The 14,653-nt window shown below is 35.7% G+C and overlaps 1 non-coding gene across 1 annotated transcript; it reads right to left on the reverse strand.

Moving 5' to 3' along the window:
- Positions 1-7,880: 7,880 nt before the first annotated feature.
- On the reverse strand, positions 7,881-7,987 carry LOC141619009 (small nucleolar RNA R71). Its single transcript, XR_012531562.1, has one exon. It is a non-coding gene; the product is annotated as a small nucleolar RNA R71 (small nucleolar RNA).
- Between the last annotated feature and the right edge of the window lie 6,666 nt (positions 7,988-14,653).

Genomic DNA, 14,653 nt, shown 5'->3' on the forward strand with positions numbered 1-14,653 from the left:
TCTACAGCAATTCAATTACCATGTTTCAACCACATTGAAACGACATGACTATCATGTTTAGCCTTCAACAAGGCCTGGTTTAAAATCAATGACACCACGTCTGATCAAACCAACAAATTGCTATTTCCCTTTGTTCCACATAACTTATATTACATGTAACAAAACTGAGTATATATCTAGAGTTAACTCTAGACTAAGACACCTTTGCCTCAAAAATAACTCTAACGGCCATCACAGTGTGTTAGGATAGGATATGCGGCTGCAGGAACTACTTCTAGTCCCTGCATTACTGCCGAATCCAAGCTACTTCCTTTTTCCAACATCAAATGTTACAATGTACTCAATTTTCGTTGTAAAATCCACAATGTATAACTGCCTGGAACTCTTCCTGCAGATCAACTCCTCATAGCCAGTACGAGATTACATACAATCCCTATGTGTTTTTAAAAAAAAATGGTATATGTGTAACTGTTTACACAAACTTCAACTAGCATTCATGTAACTCCTTACACAAATCAAATAAATTTAAAACACTTAGCTTCACATCCTTAGTCCTTCTCAAGTACTAAAGGATAATCTATCTGACTATAATGTGACCTTCACTTAAATTCGATTAATAACAACTCGTAATACTCAAAGCATATGAATTGTTATGACAATAATACATCATAGTGTATTAAATTGATCCAGTAGTGAAAGTATTCGGAATCAATTCTAATGAGTTCAACTTGTTTGAACCAGTCAAGAATCTTATATATATATATATATATATATATATATATATATATATATATATATATATATAGAGGTGAGATCAGGTGAGAACGAACACTCGGTGAGAACGGTGAGAACGACCTTTATAATCAAAATACACGCGCGCGTCCTTTTCCTCCCAACAAAAAAAAACTTCCGATCTCCCAATAATATCTCTCCTCAAATCAAATCACCCTTCAAATTCCTCCATGGTGAACTGTCGGCGCAACCGACCACATGTAATCGTCGCCGTCGACGATCACCAACAACTATTGTGAACTACCTGCGCAACTACCCATTTCACGCATCAACTTACGACAACTCACTCCATGAACTAACACCGCCTTCCACCATTACTACATCTAGCTGTCGTTGGCAGCCACCACGGCCAACGCCGGTGCCATCATTATTCACTCCATAAATCATAGGCGACGCCACCGACAAATCCTTACGACGTCGGCCATCTCACGAGTCACGAACCACTCTGGATAGCCCAATCCACCACCGAGCAGTCGCCGTCCCGGCACCATCATGACCGCGCTGAACCATGGTGAAGAAAGCAGTTTGTTCTTGCCAAAACCATTGATTATTTAACAAAAAGAAGGAATAAAACAGGTATCGAAGAGTCGTAACTCAGTTTTGTTGACAATTTTGTTCTAGAGCTGAAATGGAGGAATTTTAATAGTCAGAAAATTGCCGACTTCATCTGACTCGTTCACCTGACTTCGCGCACCACCACCACCAACAACAATTTGTGGTACACTAAATTAATTGTATATGGTTTCTATATTGATGTATCTCAAACCAATTATAATGTACCTAGTATCTTATTTTGTGTATCTATGATAAAGTACATTAAAATAGGGGTTAGATACATCAAAAATTAGTGTAGGTACATTGAAACAGATCAGAGTTGCGCCGACACCGGTAACGTTATCTGGTGTTTTATGGCGTTGCTGGTCATCATTAGCGGCAACGGTAGGCAATGAGTGATAATGGTGAAGATGGGGGATGATTATGGAGAAAATGAACTCTAGAGGCTGCGAGGGTGGGTGTCAGTGGCGGCTGTTAGGGTGCGTGTAGCAGGAGGTTGTCGGAGATTCTGTTGGTGGGGTTGCCGGAGTGGGACTGGTGGGGTTGTCGTGTACGGTGGGTGTATGGTGAAGATGAGGGAGTATGAGAGTATTTGGGTTTTATTTTGCACGTGAGTGATTTTAATTAAGATTGTCCTTTTAGCTTGTTACTCAGTTAGGTGAGGTAGGTACACGTTCTCACCGTTTGCACCGAATGTTCGTTCTCACCGGATCCTAAATCTATATATATATATATATATATATATATATATATATATATATATATATATATATATATATATATATATATATATATATATATATATATATATATAAGACTCCCGATAAAAACGTCTATACCCCTCCTTGATTTATCTCTATAAATCTGGATACTTTAGATGTATTAATATTCTCCTAAATCTTTCGTCATTCTAAATGATTAATATGTCAACAACATAAAAGACACATAATACCACCATACTCCCACTAAACTTCATGTATATACATAATTCCTCGACATCTCGAGAAATGTTTTATAACATGATCAAACACATATTCCAACTCCATGATGCTCTCTTAAGAATTGTTCTTAAGTTAGCTACAATCTTATGATTGTAAGGATCAAGAAAACCCACAAGACGTGTCAAATACACTTCCTCTTCTAGAATCTAATTCAAGAAGATGGTTTTGTCATCCTCCTGTCAAATCATACAATTATGAAATGCAACAATTGCCAATATAATCCGAATTCATCGAAGCATTGCAACTAGTGCAAACCCTTTGTCACCAATCAAGCTTTGAAAACATCTTTATGTTTTATCCAAGTCAATTATACCGAGGAGGTCTAACTTCTTCATGTAAATATACCAGTTCATTTACTGACAATTACACTTAGAGTCCAACTCGGATCAAGATGGCTTCAGGCTATTGCATAAAATTGAAACAAGAAACAATCCTTTTGTAAGTTATAGGTTTCGTCACTTTCTAAAAGTAATACTATGTCATCACCCCTGATGAGTGATGAATTTAACCTGATCTCGTAGATTCCGAAGAAACAAACACTTAATCTAATCAAGAAGAAACATTTTTCCTGCATTATATGCTCGATATGTGGCTCTTCAACATTTTTTCCCACTTTGTCTTTTAGAAATAAACCTTTTTTCTATAAAGACAGCAACATGAGCCACAAACACTTGTTCTCATGATTATGTAGGTTAACTAACCACACAACTTATAAATTAGGTACTCTACCTCTCCATATCTTATACGGAGTGGATGCGATTGTTTGATGGTACTTTGATTTAGTGGGAAAAAGAAATTAGCAGACAAAATAGAAAGACCCCAATTGAAAAATCAAGTGGCTCAATAAAACTTGACAAAGATCAAACCATATCGTATAGGTTCAATATCTCCTTCCAACCACACATTATCTAATAATGTGTTTCAGGAGAAGTAAACTTATGATACTTTATCACGCTTCTTTTGGTGAAAAAACAAAAGTCATTACTTAGTTATTTTTTCCACGATCGGATCGTGAAACTATGATCTTATAATCTTATTGGTTATAACATTTACTTTAAAAAACTCTTTGAACTCATCAAAGGTTTCTCTTTATATCTCGTTTAGTAGATATACCAGTATCCACCTTAAACGATGATAAGAGAAAAGAAGTAATTATAATCTAATCTGGTTGAGATTGTTATTCGACCATACACACATCCACATATGATTAGGGTCAATAACTCACTTGCTCGATCTCCTTTTTAACAAAAGGACACGAGTTATCTTGCTTTGAATACAAGATTCACATATATCATAAGATTCATAATCAAATGATTCAAAGACAACTAGGTAACACTAGTCTATGAAGGCGTTTTCAATCAAGAACTAAGATTTGATCAGCGTCACCAAAATAATTTGAACCTTTTATATTCTATATGATATATTAATTATCTAGTTTAGGTCAAGAATAACCAATGATTGGATTGGTATAGCCATAGATCAAATCATGGCAAATTAGGGCACAACATTTGTTTATATCACAAGAGTCAAACCCTATGTGTCTTACATAAAAATTTTATTAAAGGCACAATTCTAAACCCTAAAACTAGCTTATGTACATAATAACATTTATATGTCTTATAATGAAATGACAACTACCCTAGTTCCATTTCCTATGAGAAGGTTGACATTAGTTTAAGGCTAATCGTCACACGATTATTAACCCATGTACCAAAAACAATTATAATAACCACTATCGATATCAAATATTTATGAAGTGGTACAAGTATAACTAATGTCAATCACATAGATATCTAGAGAAGAAGGAACCTTTTAGGTGTCATACACCAAACTTTCTTATTCTCCAAAAAGCTAGGGGTATAATATCTACTAATGTCATACATATCTAAAAAGCAACAAGTTAGGTTAGAATTGGCATCACACTAAGGTTTGGTGCTGCTATTCACAATAGCTTAACATTAACCTTTACCATGAGCCAATACCTTAACCAAACCAAAAATTTCTTGAACCTCGTCCTAATCTTAACTATTAAGATATATACATCCTTCTTAGAGCTCCCACTAACTTCTAAGAAACTTTATGAAGTGAATGTGGTAATTGATTAATCATGATTTCAAACAAATCATATTACCAATTCATTCCAACAGTTTTACATGCTCAAACAATTTAAGTATGTGAAAACATTTATCTTATGAGCAATAAGAATGTAACATCGTTGTTGTAAATAAAATGATATTGCAAAATCAAAACACTTTTGACTAAGGTAATATCCCCTTCATACTCTTCATAATAGACCCTTACAACGGACAATATGAGGTTCAAAAGAATTGCAAATTTTTATCATTAGCTATGGTGGTAAAACGGAGAAAGGTTGAATAATCGAAAATTTAAGTTACCGCATACTCTTAGAAAACTATTTTCATGCATAACGGATTATCGATTCTATAGATTGAGGAGCGAATTGAATATTAGCCATTGCGCGATATAAAATAGTAAAAATGGAGTAATAGGGAAATTTAACATTCATCGTAAATAAATACTTGAAAAACAATTTTATCAAGTTTGAACACGCATTTATATAATGATCTCTCACCTAAATTATATAAATGATCCTGAGATCCGTCTCTAAATAAACCTCGGCCCGGTGACGCCAGACATACGAGATCTAAATAAATTCGGTGAGTCAACCCTTTGACTGATTCTACATTTAGAACTTTCGGTCGACAAATTTCTAGTAAATCCGTCTCCTAGCCCCGGAACACAAAACTAGGCCCAGTGACGCCAGACATACCAATCTTACAATTTCGTTGAGTCCAACCAACTTTTACATGTAGTAACATTTATTATCCTACTTACCCGACTAAAAAAGGGAACACCGCGGTGAGCCGTACCTACCCCCTAATGAAGAAGGGATTCATAGGTGTTACTGATTGGAAGGGCTAGTCTCAATATTTAAACAATGTGAGAGATCTTGTCACTTTATTATCAATTCCCTTTAAGTGAACTAAAATGGCGAATTCTCGATAATTTTAATTGATAACAGTCGGAAAAACGAATAAAAAGTATGTAATGGCGATTTGGCATGAATGCATAAATAAAATACATGTAAAAGACAATTTCTAGTATGGCCTCCTAAACTAGTTAATCTAATTAACTATTACAACTTCGAAAAACAAATCCTTGGTCCCTTCAAATTCATTGGAACGCCTTCCAATATAGCTTGGTCTTTTAGAAACACCGGTCTTCATCGAAACTCCTTTCCGAAAGGCTCCGTCTTTAGGATTCCGCCGGTCTTCGCAACAATTAATTATAAGTATAAAAAGAATTACATAACAATTCCTATTATACATTTGTAAAATAAAAATAAAATAAATCTATTAATATTACAAAACAGCGATACGAGATCGCAAATAATTACAAACCAAATCGGTATTCCCTTACATTACGGGAAATACCGATTTCTAACTAAGGCCATACTAGCCAAATTACATTAATAAATTACATAAAATTAAATGACATTCATTTAAATAAAATGCAGTATAAAAATCATATTTAAACATGCCCTAAAATGCCAAATCGCCCTATGAACCATCGGTTTGATATTAAGCTTGTAATTTTGGTTAATTAAGCGACTTTTAACCATTAAAAATCACAAATTAGTACTTAAATCAAATTTAAGCACAAGATAACATCCCAACCTATTTTGAGACTCAAAAATTAGTCTTCACTAATTTCTTGACGATTTCATAACCTTTTAAGAAAAATTGCTAATTAAAACTTATTCAATTATAACTTTTATGAAATAAATCCAAATAATTAAACAAAATTATGAAAATTGTAAAAAAAAAAAATTTATACTGGAACATTTCCAGGAACTCAAAATTTTAAAAATTTTGTCTAAAAATTTGTTTTGTATCAAATACACAATTTTAAACACGGTTTTCGCAACTTTTACGATATAATTATAAATTAAACATAAAATTCGGAAAAACCATCAAATGAAAATTTTTAATATTCTGTAACATTTTCCAGAACCTTAAAATGTAAAAAGCATTACCAAAAAAATCCGATTAAAATTTGAAAAAATTATGGTTACATTTTATCGATTTTATCGCATAAAAACCAATAAACATGCAAAAATTAATCAAATTAATTTTCTAAGTTTAAATCCAATGTATACTACATGCAAGTAACCTTAGATAAATTTCTCATGCCATAAAATACATTTTTATGATTTTTAACCAATATAATCACATTTTATTGATATTTAACTATTAAAAAACAATAATCATGCAAAATTAATCATATTAGTTTTCTACTTTTTACTTACTCTAAGTAATCCATGCATGTGAGAATATATTAAAATTTCATGGTCAGAATTAACATGCAAAGGTTTTTAGTTAACTATTAACCAATTTTATGCATATTAAGACGGTCTTAAGATGAAAAAATTTATTAATTAGCAATAAAATTCCATAATTAACCAAATTTGACCAAAACCATTTTTAGGTCAGAATGTATACATGCAACAAAAATTTCCGTGCCAAACAAATTTGTACACAAAAATTACGATTTCATAAAGTCATCTTATAACTTGATAAAATGGCCGAAAATCAACATGCATGCAACGACTGGGCTCTGATACCACTTGAAGGTACTAGACCCCTAATTATACACCTTTAATTAGTTATTAAATTATATGTTAATTTAGTCTTAATGATCTAGTTACATGCAAACTTATAAAATGACTTAAAAGGTAAGAAATCCTTACATAATATTAAGGAAAAATGGGCACAGCAAGAAGGACTCCTTCTTCTTGTTGATCTTGAGCTAAATACCAAAGGATGATCCTCCAATCTTCAATCACCAAAGTAGGTGATCTCCTCTTGGTGTGCACCCAAGATTAGCTCAAAAGATCCTAAAATTACTAACTGGGTAATTATTAACCATGTATAATATATATAATATTATTACACTAATAATATTAGTAGATGAATATTATTTTCTTGTAATTTTATTTGATGAAAATTGATCAAATTTTTGATCAAAAATATGATGAAGATGATGAAGAAGAATGAAGTTGTTCTTCTTATAAAAGTGACCTTTTTATTTTTCTTCAAAATCCACCCTTAATATGTGTGAATAGTGAGGTTTATATAGTACTCAAAATGTAAACAAATGAGAGACAAAAGATAGTGGATTTTCACCTAGCCACATGATGACTATTATCATGTATTGTAGGTGGCATTCATGTGGGCTTTTGGGTCCATTTCGACTTTCGACATTTGTCCCACATTGAGGCTTAGAAAGTTCAAGAGCAAGGTAGCCCACCTTAGAAAGTTCAAGAGCAAGGTAGCCACGATGAAAAGAAATGGAGTCTCCGAGGATACATTGAGGCTTATGTTGTTTCCATTTTCTTTGACTGATACGGCGGACCGGTGGTTGAACATTCATCCACCAAATACCTTCACGACTTGGGATGACTTGGCCAAAGCATTTCTTGCCAAGTATTATCCTTCTTCAAAGACCGCTATGCTCCGGAATGAGATCCATACATTTCAACAAGAAGATGGGGAGTCCTTGGATGAAGCATGGGATAGATACTAAGATTTGATTGCTCGTTATCCTCACCATGGAATACCGGCTTGGTATACCACTCAAACATTTTTCCAAGCTCTATTGCCAAGAACAAAAGAAATGGTGAATGCCTCGGCGGGAGGAAGTTTTGACCACCTTGGAGATGCCGATAGCACCGCTTTGATCAAGAAAATTGATACGTGCATTTTATATAGTCTTTTTAGGCCTTTTATGCACGTATTTCTATGTTATTATCGTAGTTTATGCTACGAAATGCCCCGAATATGCTACTTTGGTTTGTTTTGTCTTATTTGCAGGAATGAACCAGAAAATAGTGAAATCGAGCCTTTTACCGTCCGTTTAGCATGCATTTGGAGGAAGAGTGAATTTGGAGCGGGAATGTAGCTATTTTGAGATGCGCAAAGAAGAAAGATAGCTAGGCGAGCAAAGGAAGAACTTCAAATTGCTAGTGCCTACTTTGAAGAGCTATATCTCGAGTTCTACAACAGATATTCAGGTGATTACAATTGGAGATGAAATTTTGTCCTCTTAGCTTTCCAACGCCACCGGAATCGCCCTGTTTGCCCAAGTAACGAAGAAATGGCAGCCGTTTGAAGCTCGGTCGCAAAGAAAATGTGCGCTGGAATCTACTCGATCGAGTAGATTTATGCTCGATCGAGTACTAGCTACAGCGAGAGAGGATAGTGTCGAGTATAATTAGGTTTTATCTTATGCTTATCTTATTTTTAGTTAATAATAATACTACTTAGTATAAATAAGAGTAGTTTAAACCTAATAAGCTATTCATTCATTCCCTGGAGTCAGTAGAGGGGACAGACGACTACCTTGCTCTTCATTTTCTATTAATTCCGGATCTATTTCTACTGTAACTTTTTTCCCTTCTTTTCCCTCTTTATTTTATGTTAATGTTTATTGTTCATAATTCCTTTATTCTCGTTCTCCCTTTACCCATGTCTAGCTAAATACTCTTGCTAGGATTAGGTGATTCATTAGACTAATGTTAATTGCTAATTAGGTTTATAGATCTGTCGTTGTAGTTGTAGTCTATGTTGTTAATCGCTTGCTTTAATCGTATCCTGCTAGTTGAGTCGACACAATTAGCCTTTTAATATTGGTAAACCTTGACCTGGACCGAAAGGTTGGAATAGGTGAGACCTGCAGTGAACAATAGGATGCTTTAGTGAGGGCGAAAGTTAAGCTAATAGCATTTTAGGGCGAATTGAGACCGAAAGGAGATATTCATTGCCCCTTAGACCGACACATCGACCGATCCGTGACCTTACCCGCAATTAATCGACGTTTATTGATGACCAAATCCTAGTTTCCCTTCTCTTTACATTAATTTCTTCTATTTTTATCTCTCTTTCCTTGGTCTCTTAATAGTTTTAGTAAATCATTTCAAACCCCCACTTTGTGACCCGTTACGCATAGACTAAAATTAGACAGATAAATCTCAATTTCGCCTCCCTGTGGAGATCGACCCTACGTGCCGCTGACTTCTGTTAGTTGTAACTTAGGTATTTATTTTTGGTACCTGACGACGGTATCAAATTTTGGCGCCGTTACCGGGGAGGCAGCGTAGTTTTATTTGTTTTTATTTAGTTTATTTCTTGTCTCAGGGAGCTTCGGTTCCTTGAGACCGTTATTATGTCTTTCGTTCTTCTCTTTCCGCAGGAAGAGAATGAAATTTTTGGTACTTATTTAGCCAAGTTTTTGGAGTGGCTCGAGCCCAGACGAGATGCATTTTCTGAACTCCAATTGTGCTGGACTATCTTCCGGGGTATGAATGACCCTACGCGAGCATACCTAGAATCTATTGGTAAGTGGGATTTCGAAGGAATCCCCGTAAATGAGGTATTAGAATTCTTTGATTGGTTTGCTGCTGAATCTCTTAAACCCAACTTTTCTCTTCATGTTGACTCATATGAGGGGGTGGGTGAGACCTTAGAAACCAATCTAGGAAGTGCTTACGGAGACATAGAGGAGACCACTAGCGTGGTTGACAATCCTTTTTATGAGGATAGTTTAGAACCCCTTTATGATTCTTGCACTGATAGTGAGGGTGATTTGAAGGCTCTCTTTGAGAATCTCCATCTTGACGAGTCTAGCGATAAGGAGAGCGAGGAGGTAGATTTAGACAGTCTTGAGGTCAAATGGGATACTTACGATGATATAGTAGATGAACCTATTATAGAGGACCCAATTGACTTTACCGTCCCTTGCATTTGGGATGAATACCCACCTTCTCCTTTAGCAGACCAGATTCCTCCACCTCATAGTTTTCACCCGTCTGAGCATCCAAATTCTATTCGCGTTGTTTTTGAGTCCAATGCTCCTGAGCTGCTTTATTTTCCACCTGCGGTTAATTTGAGTTTTTATATTCCGCCCTTAGATGGAGGGAGGAATAATTTTGTGGATATTTTTAGGAGCTGTCATAGGAAATTTGTTAGACTTAAATGTTATTACATTTTAATTTCCTATGCTATCACTGTTTTATGGTGCTACTTACGCTTTTGTAGCACATGCGCAGCTATTTGACAAAAGTTGTCGCGAGCCTTGAGTCGCTTTGATTGGGTTCAATTAGAGTAGTTGGTGAAAAAGAAGGTCGAGCCGAGACCATGTCTCAAACTAGCGCTACCCGGAGGCAACCCGGAGAGATTTATTTTTAGTTGTTTTTCAAACATTGCATTTTATTTCAATTGTGTGTAATAATTGGTCTTCGTACCATAGACTATATCGATGCTTGCTTTGTTAGTTTTGCGGACAATTTTTACCGTTTTTTTGCAGAATACACTGGAGATTACTCGATCGAGTACTTTTTGTACTCGATCGAGAGCTTTTTATGCTGATTTTACTCGATCGAGTGAAATTTCTACTCGATCGAGTACCTGCAAAAAAAAAAAAATTTTTTTTTTTTTTTACTCGATCGACCACTATTCCACTCGATCGACCACTATTCCTCTCGATCGAGCTGTTTTGGACGCCCATTGCTTGGATTAGCTTCTTGTGACGATGTTTCGGAGCTATTAGTGACCTCCCATGTTGCTGGCTGGTTTGGGGAGGTCCCTTATTCGCGCAATCTTGTGAGCTTTCCGTATTTACTCTCTTTCTCTTTTAGTTTGCATTTCCTTTCCATATTTTGGTACAATGAGGGCATTGTACGGTTTGGTTTGGGGAGGTTATGCATCCATATCTGTGTCTACATCTTGTTTTTATTGCATTTCTGTTATCACATTTAATTTATGTCTGCATTGTTGATTATTTCCATAAAAATTCAAAACTTCCCTAAAAATTAAAAAATTTCAAAATTTCAAAAAATTTCACGTTTAATTTAGCATATAGGTTGAGTCGGAAAGGTAGATTTCCGTGATGATATTGCACTGTAACTTGTCATTTTTACTTGAGCCTTGCACTTTATTGATAGTTATTAGCCTTGTCATACGCATAGTCTACGAGTTTCGTTTAAATATAGTCGATTTTAGACTTGACACGATAAATTGGCAAACTACTTAAAAATTCTGAGTTTTAGAGCCATAACTGGTGACATTCATGACCAGTTCATTAGGAATTGAGAGTAGTACTCCTTGCATAGCATGTTCATCATTTTTGCACTTTTATGACATTCAATTTCTTGTCAAATGCACATATTCGGGTTTGTGGTCGGTGTCACATGCGGGGAGGTGCTTGCATTTTCCCTTTCCTTATATTTTTCACCCATATAGCTCCACATTAGCCAAATTTGCCTTTTCGACCCATCGCCTACATCCCAAACTAAGCCCCCTTGATTAAGCTAGTTAGTATGTTTTTTTGTGGTATGTTTTTCCATTGCAGTTTGGTCCGTATTTCTTGTTTTGGAGTAGTTGGAAAATAGAGGAAGGAGGAAAGAAAAAAAAAAAAAAAAAAAAAAAAAAAAAAAAAAAAAAGAAGAATTGAGAAAAAGAAAAAGAAAGACGTAAAAAAAAGAAAGAGAAAAAAATGAAAAAAAAAAGAGAAAAGCTGAACGTGAGAAAAGAAGAAAAAAAAGAAAGAAAGTTTGAAAAAAAAAAGAAGTTTGGTTGTTTCAGTTAGTTATTTCAGACGGTGTCGGTTTTTGACCTTCTGACTCCTCTATTCTTATTCCATATTTTTGAGGAGATTGTGTTTAAGTTTAGTGAGTTGTGTGCCAAATGAAGGGCACTTGTGGTTGATTTTTCAAATCGATTGAGATTCGATGGTTTCATTATGGTCCTGTTAGGAACTAGCTTGACGCTTTTACCTCCACATTTCCATAACATGTTTTACCTTTTCTCACCTGAACCTCACTTTTCCCAAACTATTTGTAAGCCCTCGGCTGTGACGGACATTATTGGTTGGAGTGTGTGCATTAGTACTTGAATTGTCTTTCATTTTTGTTGCATGCATGCTATGTAGGTTGCAGTTAGGTGAGTGACTGTCCTTTCTTCTCTCTTTTACATATAACATTCACCCTTTGCTTCATGAGAGAAGAGTGACCACGAGAGAGTCCGATTTTGTTGGTCTTGCAAGGTCGATAGGTTGGCTATATTTCTGAACAGCTTATAACTCGTTTCCGTATTGACTGCTTAGCTATAACTGTTAGTTTTTGTTGCATTAAACTGGTTCAAGTAGACAAGTTAAGCTAGCTCTGAGTTATCATTTCCGTTCCATTAGTTGCATTTTAGTTTACTCGAGGACGAGTAAAGGTTTTGTTTGGGGAGATTTGATACGTGCATTTTATATAGTCTTTTTAGGCCTTTTATGCACGTATTTCTATGTTATTATCGTAGTTTATGCTACGAAATGCCCCGAATATGCTACTTTGGTTTGTTTTGTCTTATTTGCAGGAATGAACCAGAAAATAGTGAAATCGAGCCTTTTACCGTCCGTTTAGCATGCATTTGGAGGAAGAGTGAATTTGGAGCGGGAATGTAGCTATTTTGAGATGCGCAAAGAAGAAAGATAGCTAGGCGAGCAAAGGAAGAACTTCAAATTGCTAGTGCCTACTTTGAAGAGCTATATCTCGAGTTCTACATCAGATATTCAGGTGATTACAATTGGAGATGAAAGTTTGTCCTCTTAGCTTTCCAACGCCACCGGAATCGCCCTGTTTGCCCAAGTAACGAAGAAATGGCAGCCGTTTGAAGTTCAGTGCGCAAAGTAGGAAATGTGCGCTGGAATCTACTCGATCGAGTAGATTTATGCTCGATCGAGTACTAGCTACAGCGAGAGAGGATAGTGTCGAGTATAATTAGGTTTTATCTTATGCTTATCTTATTTTTAGTTAATAATAATACTACTTAGTATAAATAAGAGTAGTTTAAACCTAATAAGCTATTCATTCATTCCCTGGAGTCAGTAGAGGGGACGGACGATTACCTTGCTCTTCATTTTCTATTAATTCCGGATCTATTTCTACTGTAACTTTTTTCCCTTCTTTTCCCTCTTTATTTTAAGTTAATGTTTATTGTTCATAATTCCTTTATTCTCGTTCTCCCTTTACCCATGTCTAGCTAAATACTCTTGCTAGGATTAGGTGATTCATTAGACTAATGTTAATTGCTAATTAGGTTTATAGATCTGTCGTTGTAGTTGTAGTCTATGTTGTTAATCGCTGCTTTAACTGTATCCTGCTAGTTGAGTCGACACAATTAGCCTTTTAATATTGGTAAACCTTGACCTGGACCGAAAGGTTGGAATAGGTGAGACCTGCAGTGAACAATAGGATGCTTTAGTGAGGGCGAAAGTTAAGCTAATAGCATTTTAGGGCTAATTGAGACCGAAAGGAGATATTCATTGCCCCTTAGACCGACACATCGACTGATCTGTGACCTTACCTGCAATTAACTGACGTTTATTGATGACCCGAAATCCTATTTTCCCTTCTCTTTCTGTTAATTTCTTCTATTTTTATCTCTCTTTCCTTAGTCTCTTAATAGTTTTAGTAAATCATTTCAAACCCCCACTTTGTGACCCGTTACGCATAGACTAAAATTAGACAGATAAATCTCAATTTCGCCTCCCTGTGGAGATCGACCCTACTTGCCGCTGACTTCTGTTAGTTGTAACTTAGGTATTTATTTTTGGTACCTGACGACGGTATCAAAAATGGCGGACTCCGAGCCAAACTATAGCACAAGAGGGAATGTCTTGAGAAGAAGTAAGCCTCCTTCCGAATTCTTACTGAATGCTAAGACTAATGCCAAGCTTGATATGTTCAACAAGAAGCTTGAGGAGTTGAGTAAGAAGAAGCAAGTGAACCAAGTAAACCAAGTTACAACATCTCATAGGCCACCCATGGAGGAAGCGATGCAAAGACCAACATGTGAGTCATGTGGAGGGATGGGGCACACTTATGAAGTATGTACAAATAACCATTACAACAACTTCGATGAGAACAATGTGCAAGAAGTGAATGCTTTCCGAGCATTTAACAACTTCTCCAACCGTCCACCTAGGCCCTCATTCAACAACCACCAAGGACCCAGCCAAAACTTTGCCAATCAACCTCAAGCATACCAAGACTATGGGGGTAACCGAGGGAACCAAGCTAATCAAAATTTTTACCAAGGGAACCAAGTCAACCTAGGGTTTGGTCAAGGGTTCAACCAAGGATACAATCAAAGCCAAAATCAATGTTTCAACAACAATTATCAAGGATACAACAATAACCAAAGGTACAACCAAGGGCAAAATCAAGGAAACCAACAATG

The sequence above is a fragment of the Silene latifolia genome, chromosome 1 (genome assembly GCF_048544455.1).
Source record: "Silene latifolia isolate original U9 population chromosome 1, ASM4854445v1, whole genome shotgun sequence".
NCBI classification, from domain to species: Eukaryota; Viridiplantae; Streptophyta; class Magnoliopsida; order Caryophyllales; family Caryophyllaceae; genus Silene; species Silene latifolia.